Below are 15,042 nucleotides of genomic sequence, written 5' to 3'. Positions count from 1 at the left end.
ACTGTATATCTAGGGTCAAGTTTGGTACCTAGGTCGTAGCAGTCCCTCAGTAAATATTCATGAATAAATGAATGACTGGAATCCAAATTACTTGTGACTCAGTGTCAGAGGCCCACACTGCCAGTCTTCTTAGTTATACTAAATAGGCTCATCTCTGGCTATCTTCCTACATGTATGAAGGGATCCAAGTTGGAGACTCAGTTTCCAGGTATAGGGGTGGATGCTCACTGCCTTTTGCAAAGCCAGCACCTCAGGCTCTGCCCAGTCACTTCACCACTCCCCTGTTACCATCATAGTGAGAGACCTGTGTCCCAGCTCCTGTTCTAGTGTGGGGAAGTCCCCTCCATTCTCTTGGCTACTAGAGCCCAGAACCTTCCTTTCTGGAATGCTTCTCTTTGGTAATATTATCTCTCCTGACCTCTTTCTTTACAGATTTCCCAGTCATAGACAAATTAGATTTACTCTCCTCAGGTCCCAATAAGAATGCCAGGTTTACTGGAAAGACAGAAATTTCTGTTTTAGGGCACCTGGGTGGCTCAGTTGGTTAGGCGACTGCCTTCGGCTCAGGTCATGGTCCTGGAGTCCCGGGATCGAGTCCCACATCGGGCTCCCTGCTCAGCGGGGGGTCTGCTTCTCCCTCTGCCCTCTTCCCTCTCGTGCTCTCTGTCTCTCATTCTCTCTCTCTCAAATAAATAAATAAAATCTTTAAAATAAAAAAAAAAAAGAAAGAAATTTCTGTTTTAATACTATTGTTTCAATCCTTTCTGACATCCTGCTGTGGTGATTCAGCATAGAATTTAGCTATAGGTTTTTGTTTATTTTTGAGAGGGGTTATATAAAGGAAGGAGAGTGAGTGGCAGAATTTGTCTCAAAAAAATGTTTCTTGAAGCCCTATATTCTTTACCATTTTAATGCCAAAAACAAACCAAAAAAGTGTGTCCTTAGTTCCTAAGACAAGTATCACCCACATACAACCCAACTGTTTCTCCACGGATAAAACAAAATGTAAAAAGTAAATAATCAATGCCACCTTCTTTTTTTTTTTAATCTGTGTAAATACTTTATTCTTTTTCTACATAGGATATTGAAATTTACACATTATTTTTAAGACAACTAATATACAGCTAACTGAAATAAAATACACAAGAAGCTTATGAGTTACGAAATACAGATGAGAAAACCTGAGAAGTTTTTAATTTAATTTGCCTACTGGGAACATCAGGACTCCTGGACTTGATATTGGCCTTGTGTATCAAACACTTTTTTCTGTAAGTACTAGCTGACACCCTTCCAAAGAGCACGTTGTACTACTGTGTCTAAGAAATCAATGAATAACTAGGTTTTCCATCTTATCAAAGTACAAAGCATTACTTCAATTCTAGGCCCTCTGACAGAATGTATCTATTTTTACTAAGTTCTTTTATGAAATTTTATTAAGAAATTATTGATTCAGAAAGTAAATACAAGGCATCTTTATATTACAAAGAAAATCAAGAAGACAAAAATCTAGTATTTTAAACAAATTCCAAATTCTGACATTTGGAGCAGTATGATTCCCAGATTATCTTTTTCTAAAAGAGATTTCTTCCAGCTTGTTTCCAGACTTCTTTTACTCCTTTAATGCTTTCTCTTTTCACACATTTCCAGTATTCCTCTACACTTTGTTGTTGTGGTACCCATAAACCTCGATGCATCCTGTTTTTTAAAATCCTGAGAAACTCTCCATGACTAAGACATTCATCACCATACACATCAAAGATCTTGAAGACGGTGTCCAAAATATAGTTTGAGAGTTCCTGTCCTGTTGCTACTTTCACGGCCCTCTTAAGCTCCGCCAGTCTGACGATGAGCTAAACCTCACATTTGCATAGCAATAGCAAAGTCTCCCAAGTGGGTCGTAAAATGACAAAATGACTTGAACTCATCCAAACTAATGCTCTCTTCTGCTGACAACTTCTCTCTTACATTTTTCCAATAGATGTCTTTATTTTCAGTGTTAGTGAAGAAAAGTAGCCACTCTGCAAAGTCTTCTTTTCTCATGAAACTCAAACCTTTAGAAAACTGAAGGAATTCCATTTCTTGTACCCCCGTTTGTAAATTCTCCATAAATCTTCGAAATTCCCTATAATGAAGTTTTCTTTCTCCTCTTTTTCCAAAAATATGTATCTGAAGGGTTGTGGTAATTTCAGGTTCTTTCACTGTTGATTCCTGGCATTCTGTTTCATTAGCTATTGTTGTCTTCAAGTCATCTTGTTTACTTATGATCTTCTGTAGCTTAAAAAATTCCTTTTTCTCAACCATCTCATTACCATCTGCATCCAGCATTTTAAAAGCAACATGAAACCCAGTATGAGGTTTAGTGAGCACTGTAAGCAAAAGATACTCAGTATATGAAATTAGGCCTTTATCGCCAAGGTCTCTAAAAAAGGTTGATCCACAATGAGTTGGTTGGATTCCTGCCAGTATATCCTCGATATCCTTTTTTGTCAGCTTCTTCACTGAAGTTTTACGTTCCATTTTATCAAACATTCCTGAAAAGTGTTAAGTCTCGTGGTGTCATATAATATTCTCCTTCATTTCCAGTGAAGAAAACTGCATGAAGCGCTGTTTACGAAGGGACAATTTTTCTCCCATCTCTCCAGAGTCAACATTTTCCCGTGCTAAGACGGTGAAGCTGCCCTCAGGTGCCACGACATTCATGCGGCCATGGTACCATGCCACTCCTGTGCCTGCCAGGGCCACACCGGCCACGCCGCGGTCAAGGGGCTGGGGACGGGCAAATCTCGCCGGCCGGCAGCGATCCCACGCCGCAGTCTCCCTTCCGCCCCAGGCCGCCAGCCGAGTGCCTCTTGCCGCAGCAGCCGCCATCTTTGCGGAAGCGCCCCATCACCTCAATGCCACCTTCTACAACTCACCAAGATCCCCAGAGAGAGAAGATAATGAAGAGTTATTGAACCGTTTTCTTGAAAAAATGTAATGCAGATATTTCTGAAGGTCAAAAAGGTCAGTAAATGGTTCAGTGTTTTATGGTTAATGTTTGCAGAACAATTAATATTAGAATAGTAATAATACAGAATAATATAGAATCCGACTATTCAAAAGATACAAATGAAATTAGTTTCACAACTTAGACATTTGTAAACTATCAAGACAATTATTTTATCTAAACGTGTCAATTTAATGGAAAAGTACGATAATTCTGTGCTTTGGGGGCAGATGTGAATTGTTTGCAATAGAATTACTGCTGTTAAGAGTTCATACTTAGTTTAGCGCTTACAATGGGCCAGACAGTATTGCATGTGCTTTCTGGATGCTCATGCCTGTACTCCTCACAAGCCCCTCTGACATGGCCAACAATGCATGTCTAGTTATAGCAAAGAAACTGAAGCATAGAAGGATAAGCCATTGCCCACTGGTAGACGGCTCTCAGTAACAAGCTGGGTTTCAAACCCAGCTATACTTGATTTAATGACCAAACTAAGCTACCTGTACCCTCCTACCGGGGTAGTAACTGGTGACATTTACTGAGCCCTCCCACTTTGCCATGCACTATGGAGACCATGTTGCAGGTTTTCTATCACCCAATCTTTCCAACAATCCTGAGGTGGAGGAACTATTATTATAACCATGATTTAAAACGTATGATGGTACAATTTTGCAGAAAGTTTCTCCCATATTGCTCACTGCTAGAAACAACTTAAGTTTTATTCAATTTTGCAAAGCTGGCCACTTAGATCACCCTGTTTTCTTCAGTAGCCCCACACAAGGCCCAAGAATTGCCAAGTATGTGTCATTTCCACTTCTTTAATGTAACCTCTGTTTTTTGCATCTAGAAAAAAATCTTAACCGTTTTTTAATAAAGATTTTATTTATTTGGTTACTTGTCAGAGAGAGAAAGAGAGAGAGCACAAGCAGGGGGAGCGGCAGGCAGAGGGAGAGGGAGAAGCAGATTCCCCGCTGAGCAGGGTCTCTATCCCAGGACCCTGGGATCATGACCTGAGTCAAAGGCAGACACTTAAATGACTGAGCCACCCAGGAATCCCAAACCTTAACCCTTTTATTCTTAACTGAGGCAGGCATATTTTTAAGGTGATGCTTCTAAGTTTTCTAGCTGAACAGGCCTGTCTCATTCCAACCCAGCATTAGGGCTGAACACTCCAAGAGAAAGCTTATCCCCACCAAGGAGGCTCCATAATACCCCAATCTAAGAGGGCTGCAAGTCATAAAATATGAGTCCTTTCTTCAGCTTAATTAATTGGACCATATAACAGAAACACTAACAAAGGACTTTTATAGACTCCAGCCAGTGAATCTTTTTCAAAGTGAAGCCTATAATATTATTTTATTAGTCCACAAGTAACAAATGTAATGCGGACGTCAATCTCATTGGAATAGTAAAGAAATCTCTGGAGCCAACAGAAGAGAACTGGGAGCTCCATCAAACAGCGATAACAGGGTGATTTAGCAACAATCACCATTGATGGCAAAACATGCGTGCATAATAAGGGAGGTAAACTAATACTAAAATTGGGACTTATTACTTACAATCAAGAGTTAACAGGGACGCCTGGGTGGCTCAGTCGTTAAGCCTTCGGCTCAGGTCATGGTCCCAGGGTCCTGGGATCGAGCCCCGCATTGGGCTCCCTGCTCAGCGGGAAGCCTGCTTCTCCCTCTCCCACTCCCCCTGCTTGTGTTCCCTCTCTCCCTGTGTCCCTCTCTGTCAAATAAATAAATAAAAATCTTTAAAAAAAAAAAAGGGTTAACACCTATTCCTTATGATCTGACAGGCACTGTTCTGAACACTTCAAATGAATGATTTCAAAATAACACACATGGGGAGGTACAATTATCGTGTTACAGATTGGAAAACTGAGGCTTAGACAACTCAAGTAAATTGTGCAGGGTTATACAGCCTGGAAGCAGCAGAGCCAAATCGTGATCCCACATGCTGGACCTTACATATTTTTAGTTTGTTGTGTTTTGTCAGCCTTTAAGTGATTAGAGTTGTTAACAGCGCGGGCTGGCCACACTGAACTGAATGCAGTTCCCACAGCTCGGCAAGCACCTTTGCCCCTGCGGGTCTCCCTGCCCAGACCACCTACCTCAGCCAACTCACTTTCTTTTTTTAAGATTTATTTATTTTAGAGAGAGAGCACGAGCGAGTGAGGGAGAAGGACAGAGGGAGAGGAAGAGAATCTCAAGCAGACTCCACGCTGAGCGCGAGACCGAGGGGGGGGGCTCCATCCCGCGAACTGGAAATCATGACCTGAGCCAAAACCAAGAGTTGGATGCTTAACAGACTGCGCCACCCAGGTGCCTCTCTGCCAACTCACTTTTTCCTAAGATTCAGCTTCAGTGTCACTTTGGAAAGATTTCTATTATGCCAACTACTCCTGTTCCAGTCTTCTGCCAGTGGCATGCTAAGACATCCTTTCTCTGGCTTAACATACATGATCCATTGTGTGCAAAAAAAGAAAAAATGGAATCAAATAGGCAACCTGGAGTGAGAAAGAAAACACTGATATCCAGAACTACCACGGTCTTATACAGAAAAAAAGAAAGCTACATTCACCTAATTGTGGCTAAATACCTTTGATTTTTTCAGTCACTGACTATCAGGTAATGTTTACACTATTTGTCTATTTTACAAATGCTTAGGGGTAAAGCTATAATGAAATATGCATCCATTATTTATTTGAGCCTTTTGACAGTCCATGGTTCTTCCTTATTTCAGTCCAATTTAATTTCAGCAAGCAAAAAAAAAAAATCATATTATAAAGATAAGCTAAACGATTTTTTCCTTTCCTGGTGTAGGAGGAAATCAACTATATGGAGGTCTCTAGATGATAAATAACTTCTCCACCTCTTGCTTTTCTTGGCAGGCTTGTGAAATATTTATTACATTTCTTTCTAACAGCTTAAAAGTATCTTTCTTCTCCAGAGAATATTATCCTATGACCCAGCGCATGTCCCACTGTTGCCTGCTTCAGCCATGCTTGCATCTCCTGCCCCCTCGCCTGACCCCTGTCTTTCAATGCTGCCTTTGGGTTAACTTCTTCTGACAATTTCTGTTGCCTTTCGTTTAAGCTGTTACACTCCATATGGCTTCTCTTTCTTTGATGTGGCCCAAAACATATTATAAACCACAGAACACAAGCTCCACGATGTAATAGTTCACCTAAGAATCTCTGCAGTATTCTAACGAGGGCAGAGCTTAGAACAACTCTAAAGAAATGGAGAACACCTAGACAAAGAGGGAGAAATCCCCATCTGTGTATCAACTCAATGTGTCAAGGAAACTATTCTTCAGAACCATATGGCTACTTTTTACTTGTGGGCAAATGTTAGCGCAAACCAACCACTGGGATATACCCAGCGACGAAAACCAGACAGGTTGACCACTGATAATCAGTTAGTGAGCCTGATTGGAGATTCAGATTTGAGATTCAATGGCAAATTGATCCAAAACAGATTTTTTTAAAAATCCCAGAACTAAAAGCAAACAGATTTAGAAAATGTTTTTAAAAATTTTTCACCCATTCCCCCCAGCCAACAAATGTACAAGAGGAGTTAAGCAGCTTCAAGAGAAACTGTTTATTGAGTCAAGCTAATAGGACAACAGAGAAGAGAATAAAAAATTGTCTGTCTTTATGACAAATATTGGTGAATGTTGAAAATGAAATGGATTCCTCAACTGAAGATTAAAGATTCTCCCAGCATTTATAGACTTAGTTTTGTATATAGTTAAGTGAGATAGAAAGAAAGAGAGAGAGAAGGGGGAAACAGGGAGGGAGGAACTAAGCTATAGGGTATCAAAAGACTGTGTTCAATTCAGCTTGTACAGCTGAGCTGCAGAATATCCTCGAGCAAGAGTCCCAACCCTTGTGACCAAATGGACTCATCAGCTGGGCAAGGCTAATTAGGACCATCCACCTTCCCCACCTAAAAAGCAGAGTTCATGTTAATTAACTTGGACATTTTGAACAACCTGAGCTCCACACACAAAAGGTGAAAAGGGTATTTCATGGTTTTTAGCAATTACCTGTGAAATTATTTAAGTTGTCAGAAGGACAGAGACAGATCTGCCCCTGGGAGAGATCTCCCATGCCACCGCACTGACCACACATCATGTGTTTTTAAAGAAAAGTATCCCTCCCACTCCACTCTCATTTCTTCTTCTGTCCCTCTTTCTCTTGACTCTTTCACTTAAGTATTCTTATTGTCTAAGACTGTCACTATCTTTTATGATTTTATATTTTCTTCTAAAAGCTAAGAAGCCACTTATAGTAAAATTTGATGTACCTTCCTCCACATTTTCCCCATCCATCCAAAACCCCAACAGATACCTTATATTTCTTCTATTATATCAAACTGTATTCTCTAGTCATGTTATATCAGTAAACAAAATTATCTGCTCTTCTCTACTAATCCCATGAAACAGATTAATATGGATGCACTTTTACATAGCATTGGCATCCAATTCTGGACAACTGAAAAGAAGAAAACTTGAGGACTGACTTTAATGTCTTGTTTTGTGTTTTAATGACTACACACACACACACACACACACACAGAGGATGCTAAAGAGTTAGCTTTATTCTAAAGTAAATACATCATGAACTATCTCACTGTAAGTCCTTGTGTTGCCTCCGGACACTATTGCTTTCTTTCCCCTGAAGTGCTTGTGAAGAGCAGTTCCACTGTGATTTGCAAACACACTTCACCTTCTCTGACTTTTGGAGAGTTCCTGGAGTCTTGTGTTTTAAAAGGTTAGGTTATATATCAAAAGTGTACTGCAAAGTTATTAGCTTGATCTTTGAACCAGAATGGGTTATCTGGTATCCAATTCATAATTTGTCAGTAATATATAAAACAAGTCGAGGGGAAAAGGGAAAACAAGGAAGAAAAAAGAAAACTTTTTAAAGAGTACTATTTAAATAACTATTTTTTATATAAAACCTTTAAATATCACTAACTGAAGATGTTTTAGGATAGACCAAACTAGAAATCATAACTGTATCTACACCACAGCATGTAGCCTTAGAAATTAAGTTTGAGGAACTCTGAAAATTATCTTATAGGAATTCCTTTAAAATGTCACCATTATCCATTCACCAGGTTTATTCTGTTATAGAAATAATAATAAATTTACCTGTTAGTTAAACTTTAATTATGGATTTGGCTACTTTGTTCCAGGTACTATAGCAGCTTCTGGGAATAAATAGATGAAAATGTGGCCTTTTATCACAAGTCCTTATAGTTTAGCCAGGGTGAAAGACAAGTATGTGAACAATTTCAGTCATGTAGAAGGAGTACACAGGAAGCATGCTTATCTTTGTTGATCTATCCAAGCCACAATTAGAAAGGGTACAGGGGTAAGAAAGGGAAATGCAGGGGGGAAAAAGTCTGCAATGCCAAATGTCAATGAAACAATGAGTGTTTTAGTACACTTAAAGCATGAGTGTGACAGCTCCCAAGCACAGAGCTGCAGAAGAAAGCACAGAACAGAACACAGGAGCCCTGAATGACATGAGAAGTAATTTTTACTGCAGATAATGGTAGGCTATGGTAATATCTAAGCAGTGAAATGATAAAATCTTGTTAGAGTTGCACTTTAGAAAGATCACTCTGAAGACAGTATGAAAGATCTATGTGAGAGATTGTTCCTTGAACACAAAAGATCCAAATATATGGGTTTTTATTGACTCCTCCCTGAAACTGACAAAAAGGAAAAATGTAATAAAAATGGTATGAAGCCAAGAGGACAAACAAAAAAAAAGAAGGAAATAGATTTTTGCATGAAGGCAAGTCAATGGAAGAGTATTTATGCAGTGCAGAGAAAACTGAAGTCTAAATGCCTACAGGGAGGGACAGGAATGAGCATCAGAATGATTCACAGGAGAAGGCTAGACTTAGCAAATAGAGACTCAAGGTGTCTGAGATGGAGGGGGATGGAGAATGACATGGCTTAAAATAGGATTGATTTCAAGCTTTTATGAGGAATAACTAGATCTCAAGTCTCCACTCCAGCTCACAAAACTAGGCGACTCTGTTCCCAACCTGGAGGAAGAGCAGCTATTTATTCTGTAGAGAAATGGAAGTGGAAAAGCTCTAAAATCAGCACCGCAAGATTTAGTAAAGGGTAGGCATGAGATCCATTTAGAAAACAAGAAAAAAAAAAATCAGTGAAATTCCACATCCTAAAGAGATGAGAATTCTCTTTGATTCACAGAATACTGACTTCTTTTGGGAGAAATTAGCTAGCCTAGAGAAAAGAAATAAAGACATTGATAGTTAGGACTTTCCAATAAATTGGTCAAATTTCCTTTAATCATCCTACCATAAAGCCAACTCAATGACAGTCATCTCTCTCCATAAGACACACATACACACCACATAAACACACTCATGACACAGAGCTTCCATATAACTTTTACTGCTTCAATCTTATGTATGAACAGAGAGGCAAGAAAATGACACATCCAGACATATGACAGAACCCTCCTGCAAGAAAGGCAGAGGAAAAAAAAAAAAAGAAAAAGGAACAAAAGAAAACAGAATTAATGGAGGAAATATAAGAAAATACTTCGAAATGGGATTCTATAATTTATATTCTAAGATAAAAGGTGTTACATCCATGAAATAAGAACAAGAGGTTATAAAAATGGAACAGTATGAGAACATCAGATTAAAAAACCTGAGAATCAAATAGAATAAAAGTGTTTAAAGATAAAGCTAGAGAACTGTCCCAAATAAGAAAACAAGAATATAGATGGAAAAAAAGAGAAAAGAAGAGGATAAATCCAGTAGGTCCTACATTTGAATTATATGAGTACTGTGGAATACTGAGAGTTTTATATTAGAGATACAATAGCATTTCCCAGAACTGAAGAACATGCATTTCTCAACTAAAAGTACTGTTTGAATGCTCAGGAAAATATCTGAAAAAGACCCACACCAAGTTACACTATTGTAAAATTTCAAAATGCAAGGGATATAGAAAAAATATTTACAACTTTCAGAGGAGGAAAAATAAGTCACAGAGAATGAAGAAGAGCAATGCTGTGATCTCACTTATATGTAGAATCTAAAAAAGTTGAACACATAGAAATAGAGAGTAGAATGGTGGCTGCCAGGGTCTGGGTGTGGAGAAAATGAGGAGATGTTGTACAAAGGGTACAAAGTTGCAGTTATGCAGGATAAATAGGTTATGGGAATCTAATGTACAGCCTGATGACTATAGTTAATAATACTGTATTGTGTACTTGAAATTTGCTAAAAGAATAGATCTTTAAGTGTTCTCACAAGAAAAATAAGAGGTGATAGATATGTTAATTAGCTTGATCATTTCACAATATATACATATATCAAAAATGTCACTTCCTTGTACATCTTAAAAGTATACCATTTTTATTTGACATTATATCTCAATAAAGCTGGAGTTGGGGGGAAAAAAGAGCAATATTGAAAGCAGATGAAAAGGAATGAAGATTGGAGCCAAATTCAGTAAAGTTGAAAACAGAAAAATAATAGAGAATATCAATCAACTCAAAAAGAGATTCTTTAAAAGGATTAAACAATTGATAAAACTCTATCTATTTTGGTCAAGGAAAACAGAGAAGACACAAATTACCAATATCAGGAGTGACATCACTACAGATAATACAGATATTCAAAGAATAAGGGAATTTTATGAACAGCTTTACCCTAATAAATTCAACGACATAGTTGACATGGACAAATTCCTTGAAAGATACAAATTACCAAAGCTCACTCAAGAAGAAATAGATAACCTGAAGAACCCCACATCTACTAAAAAAATTAGTAAATATCTTCTTACAAACAAAACTCCAGGCCCAGATGGCTATATTGGGGAATTCTACCAAACATTTAAGAAAGAAATAATATCAGTTCTGCAGAAACTCTACCAGACAACAGAAGAGAAAACAACTTTTAAACTCATTCTATGAAGCCAGTGGTATTCTGATATCAAAACCACGTAAACACATTTCAAGGAAAGAAAACTATCTACCAGTATCTCTCATGAACATAAATATGAAAAAAAAAATTTTTTTTTAAATATTTTATTTATTTATTTGAGACAGAGAGAATGAGAGAGAGCACATGAGAGAGGGGAGGGTCAGAGGGAGAAGCAGGCTCCCTGCCAAGCAGGGAGCCCGATGCGGGACTCGATCCAGGGACTCCAGGATCATGACCTGACCTGAAAGCAGTTGCTTAACCAACTGAGCCACCCAGGTGCCCCATCCATAAATATGAAAAATTTTAACAAAAAATTTAGTAAACTGAATATTATATTAGCAATAATATATAAAAGGTATAACACATCACAACTGAGTGAGGTTTATCCCTGGGATGCAAAGCTGATTTAACATTCAAAAAAAATCAATGAAATTTACTATATTAATAAGCAAAAAAGCAAAAAAAAAGAAACATGATCATGTCAATAGATGCAACAAAAGCAATGGACAAAATCCAACACCTTTCTGATATAAATTCTCAGCAAATTAGAAATAAAAGAGAACTTCCTTGATCTGATAAAGAGCATCTATGAAAAATCTACAGCTAATATCATAAGTAGTAATGAAAGATTAAAACTTTCCTCATTAAGATTATAAACAAGGCAAGGAAGTCTGCTCTCCCTATTTCTATCCAACTTTGTTCTAGAGGTTGTAGCCAGTGCAGTAAGATAAGTAACAGAAATAAAAGACATCCAGATTAGAAAAGAGTAATAAAAGCTGTTTTTATTTAGAAATGGCATGGTCATATGTGGACCTACATAAAAGCTACTAGAATGAATAAATTAGTTTAGCAGGCTTTCATGACAAGAAATCAAAATTTCAAAAAATCAACTGTATTTCTAACCACTAAAATACTCAGAAATTGAATTTTAAAAAATACTATTTATAAAATATCAAAAATATGAAATAATACAGATAAATATATTTAAATATGTGCAAGACCTTTACACTGAAAAGCATAAAACAATGCTGAGAGATATTAAGGAAAACTTAAATAAATGGAGAGGTAAACTGTGTTCATGGATCACATGACTCAGTATTGTTAAGTTGGCAATCTCTGAAAATTGATCTATAGATCCAATGCAATTCCATCAAAATCGCAAAGTGTATTTTTTTGTAGAAATGAAAAGCTGATTCAAAAATTTATAAGGAAATGCAAATGACTTAGTATAATCAAAGCAACTCTAAAAGGATGAACAAATTCTTAGGACCTGTACTACCTGAATTCAAGATTTATTGTAAAGCTACAGTCATAATAACAGTTTGGGCTTGGCATAAAGATAGAACAGAATAGAGTTCAGAAATACAACCACAGATATGGACAACTGATATGAAACAAAGGTTCAAAGGAAATTCAGTGGAGAAAGAATAGTCTTTTCAACAAATGATTCTAGAGAAAACTGATTTTTGACAATGTTCAAAGGATAAAGGAGAAATGGAGAAAGGACAGTGTTTTCAATAAATAGTGTTGGACAATAGCCAAACTGTGGAAAGAGCCAAGATGTCCATTGACAAATGAATGGATAAAGAAGATGTGGTATATAGATACAATGGAATATTATGCAGCCATCAAAAGGAATGAGATCTTGCCATTTGCAACGACATGGATGGAACAGGAGGGTATTATGCTGAGCGAAATAAGTCAATCAGAGAAAGACATGTATCATATGACCTCACTGATATGAGGAATTCTTAATCTCAGGAAACAAACTGAGGGTTGCTGGAGTGGGGGTTGGGTGGGAGGGATGGGATGGCTGGGTGATAGACACTGGGGAGGGTATGTGCTATGGTGAGTGCTGTGAATTGTGCAAGACTGTTGAATCACAGATCTGTACGTCTGAAACAAATAATACAATATATGTTAAAAAAAAAAAAGAAGAAGAAGATAGCAGGAGGGGAAGAATGAAGGGGGGTAAATCGGAGGGGGAGACGAACCATGAGAGACAATGGACTCTGAAAAACAAACTGAGGGTTCTAGAGGGGAGGAGGGTGGGAGAATGGGTTAGCCTGGTGATGGGTATTAAAGAGGGCACATTCTGCATGAAGCACTGGGTGTTATACGCAAACAATGAATCATGGAAGATTACATCAAAACTAATGATGTATGGTGATTAACACAACAATAAAAAGTTAAAAAATAAATAGTGTTGGAAAATTAGATATTCATATGCAAATAAAAATGAACTTAATCCATAGTTTGCAACATATTTAAAAATAAAGTCAAAGTGGACCACTAATTTCAATATAACACAAAACTGGGTGCCTGGGTGGCTTAGTCGTTAAGCGTCTACCTTCGGCTCAGGTCATGATCCCAGGGGCCTGGGATCGAGTCCCACATCGGGCTCCCTGCTCGGCGGGAAGCCTGCTTCTCCCCCTCCCACTCCCCCTGCTTGTGTTCCTGCTCTCGCTATCTCTCTCTCTGTCAAATAAATAAATAAAATCTTTAAAAAAATATATATATAACACAAAACTATAAGCCTTCTAGAAGACATAGAAAAGTTTTGTGACTTTATGTTAGACAAAGTGTTCTTATATACTACACAAAACATGATTCATTAAAATATACACACACACATATATTCCTCATCAAAACAGACCTCTGCTCTTCCAGAGAAACTGTTAGTAAAATGGTAACGCAATGCACCGAATTAAAAAAAATATTTGAAAATTAAATATCTCCTGAAGCATTTATATCCAGAATATATAAATAACTTTCAACACTCAATAAGAAAGCAAACAAAAAAACTAAAAGAAAGTGGACAAAAAATCTAGAGACACTTCACCAAAGAATGTACCACTGATAAGCACATAAAAAAGCATTCAACAGCAATAGCCATCAAGGAAATACAATCTAAAACCACAATGTGATAACACTAATACCTAAAATTAAAAGAACTTCCCATGCCAAGTGTTGGTGAGAATATGAATTGACTGCTAAGAAACAATTTCGCAGCTTCATAACAAATTAAATATATATTTACCTTATGACCCAGTAATCCTATTCCTAGGTATTTACCCAAGAGAGATGAAAGCAAATACCCCAAGACTTGTTTGTGAATGTTCATAGCAGCTTTTTTTGGTAATAGTATAAAACTAGAAACAACCAAAATGTTCATCAATAGGTGAATAGCTAAACTGTAGTATATCCTTACAATGGAATAGTGCTCAGCAACAAAAAAGAACGAGTTACTGACACAACAACATAGATGAATCTCAAAATAACTAGGACTGAAAAAGAACCCAGAGCATTTATAGTGTATGATTTCATGTATATAAAATTCTAGAAAATGCAAACTAATCTATAGTGACCTAGGCAGATCAGTGGTTGCCTGGGTACTGGTAAGGTAGATGGGGCAGAAGGGAGGGATTAAGAAGGAACTCAGGAAAAGTTTTGTGGATAATTAATATACTTACTTTCTTGATTGTAGTGATGGTTTCACAGGTGTATAAATATGTCAAAATTTATCAAGCTGTATACTCCAAAACTCTGCATTTTACTGTATGTCAATTTATCTTTAAAAAGTTTTAAAAGACCTTAAAAGTAGAAAAAGAAAATTGAGTGAAAAAAATTTTATTTTTATTTATTTTATTTTATTTTATTATGTTATGTTAGTCACCATACAATACATCATTAGTTTTGTTTTTTTAATTTTATTTTATTATGTTATGTTAATCACCATACATTACATCATTAGTTTTTGATGTAGTCTTCCATGATTCATTGTTTGCGTATAACACCCAGTGCTCCATTCACTATGTGCCCTCTTTAATATCCATCACAGGGCCAACCCATCCCCCCACCCCCCTCTAGAACCCTCAGTTTGTTTCTCAGAGTCCATATTCTCTCATGGTTTGTCTCCCCCTCCGATTCCCCCCCTTCATTTCTCCCTTCCTACAAGCTCCTTTTTTCTTTTTTAAAAACATATATTGTATTATTTGTTTCAGAGGTACAGGTCTGTGATTCATCAGTCTTACACAATTCACAGAGCTCACCATAGCACAT

At 37.3% G+C, this 15,042-nt stretch overlaps 1 pseudogene; it reads right to left on the bottom strand.

Moving 5' to 3' along the window:
• Nucleotides 1-1,109: 1,109 nt before the first annotated feature.
• LOC102750330 (calcium uptake protein 2, mitochondrial pseudogene) lies at nucleotides 1,110-2,883 on the bottom strand (annotated as a pseudogene).
• Nucleotides 2,884-15,042: the final 12,159 nt, after the last annotated feature.

Source organism: Leptonychotes weddellii, chromosome 3, assembly GCF_054177405.1.
Source record: "Leptonychotes weddellii isolate Sample4059 chromosome 3, ASM5417740v2, whole genome shotgun sequence".
Classification (NCBI taxonomy): domain Eukaryota; kingdom Metazoa; phylum Chordata; class Mammalia; order Carnivora; family Phocidae; genus Leptonychotes; species Leptonychotes weddellii.
Note: the sequence above shows the minus strand (reverse complement) of the source record. Positions and strands in the feature narration are given on the sequence as shown.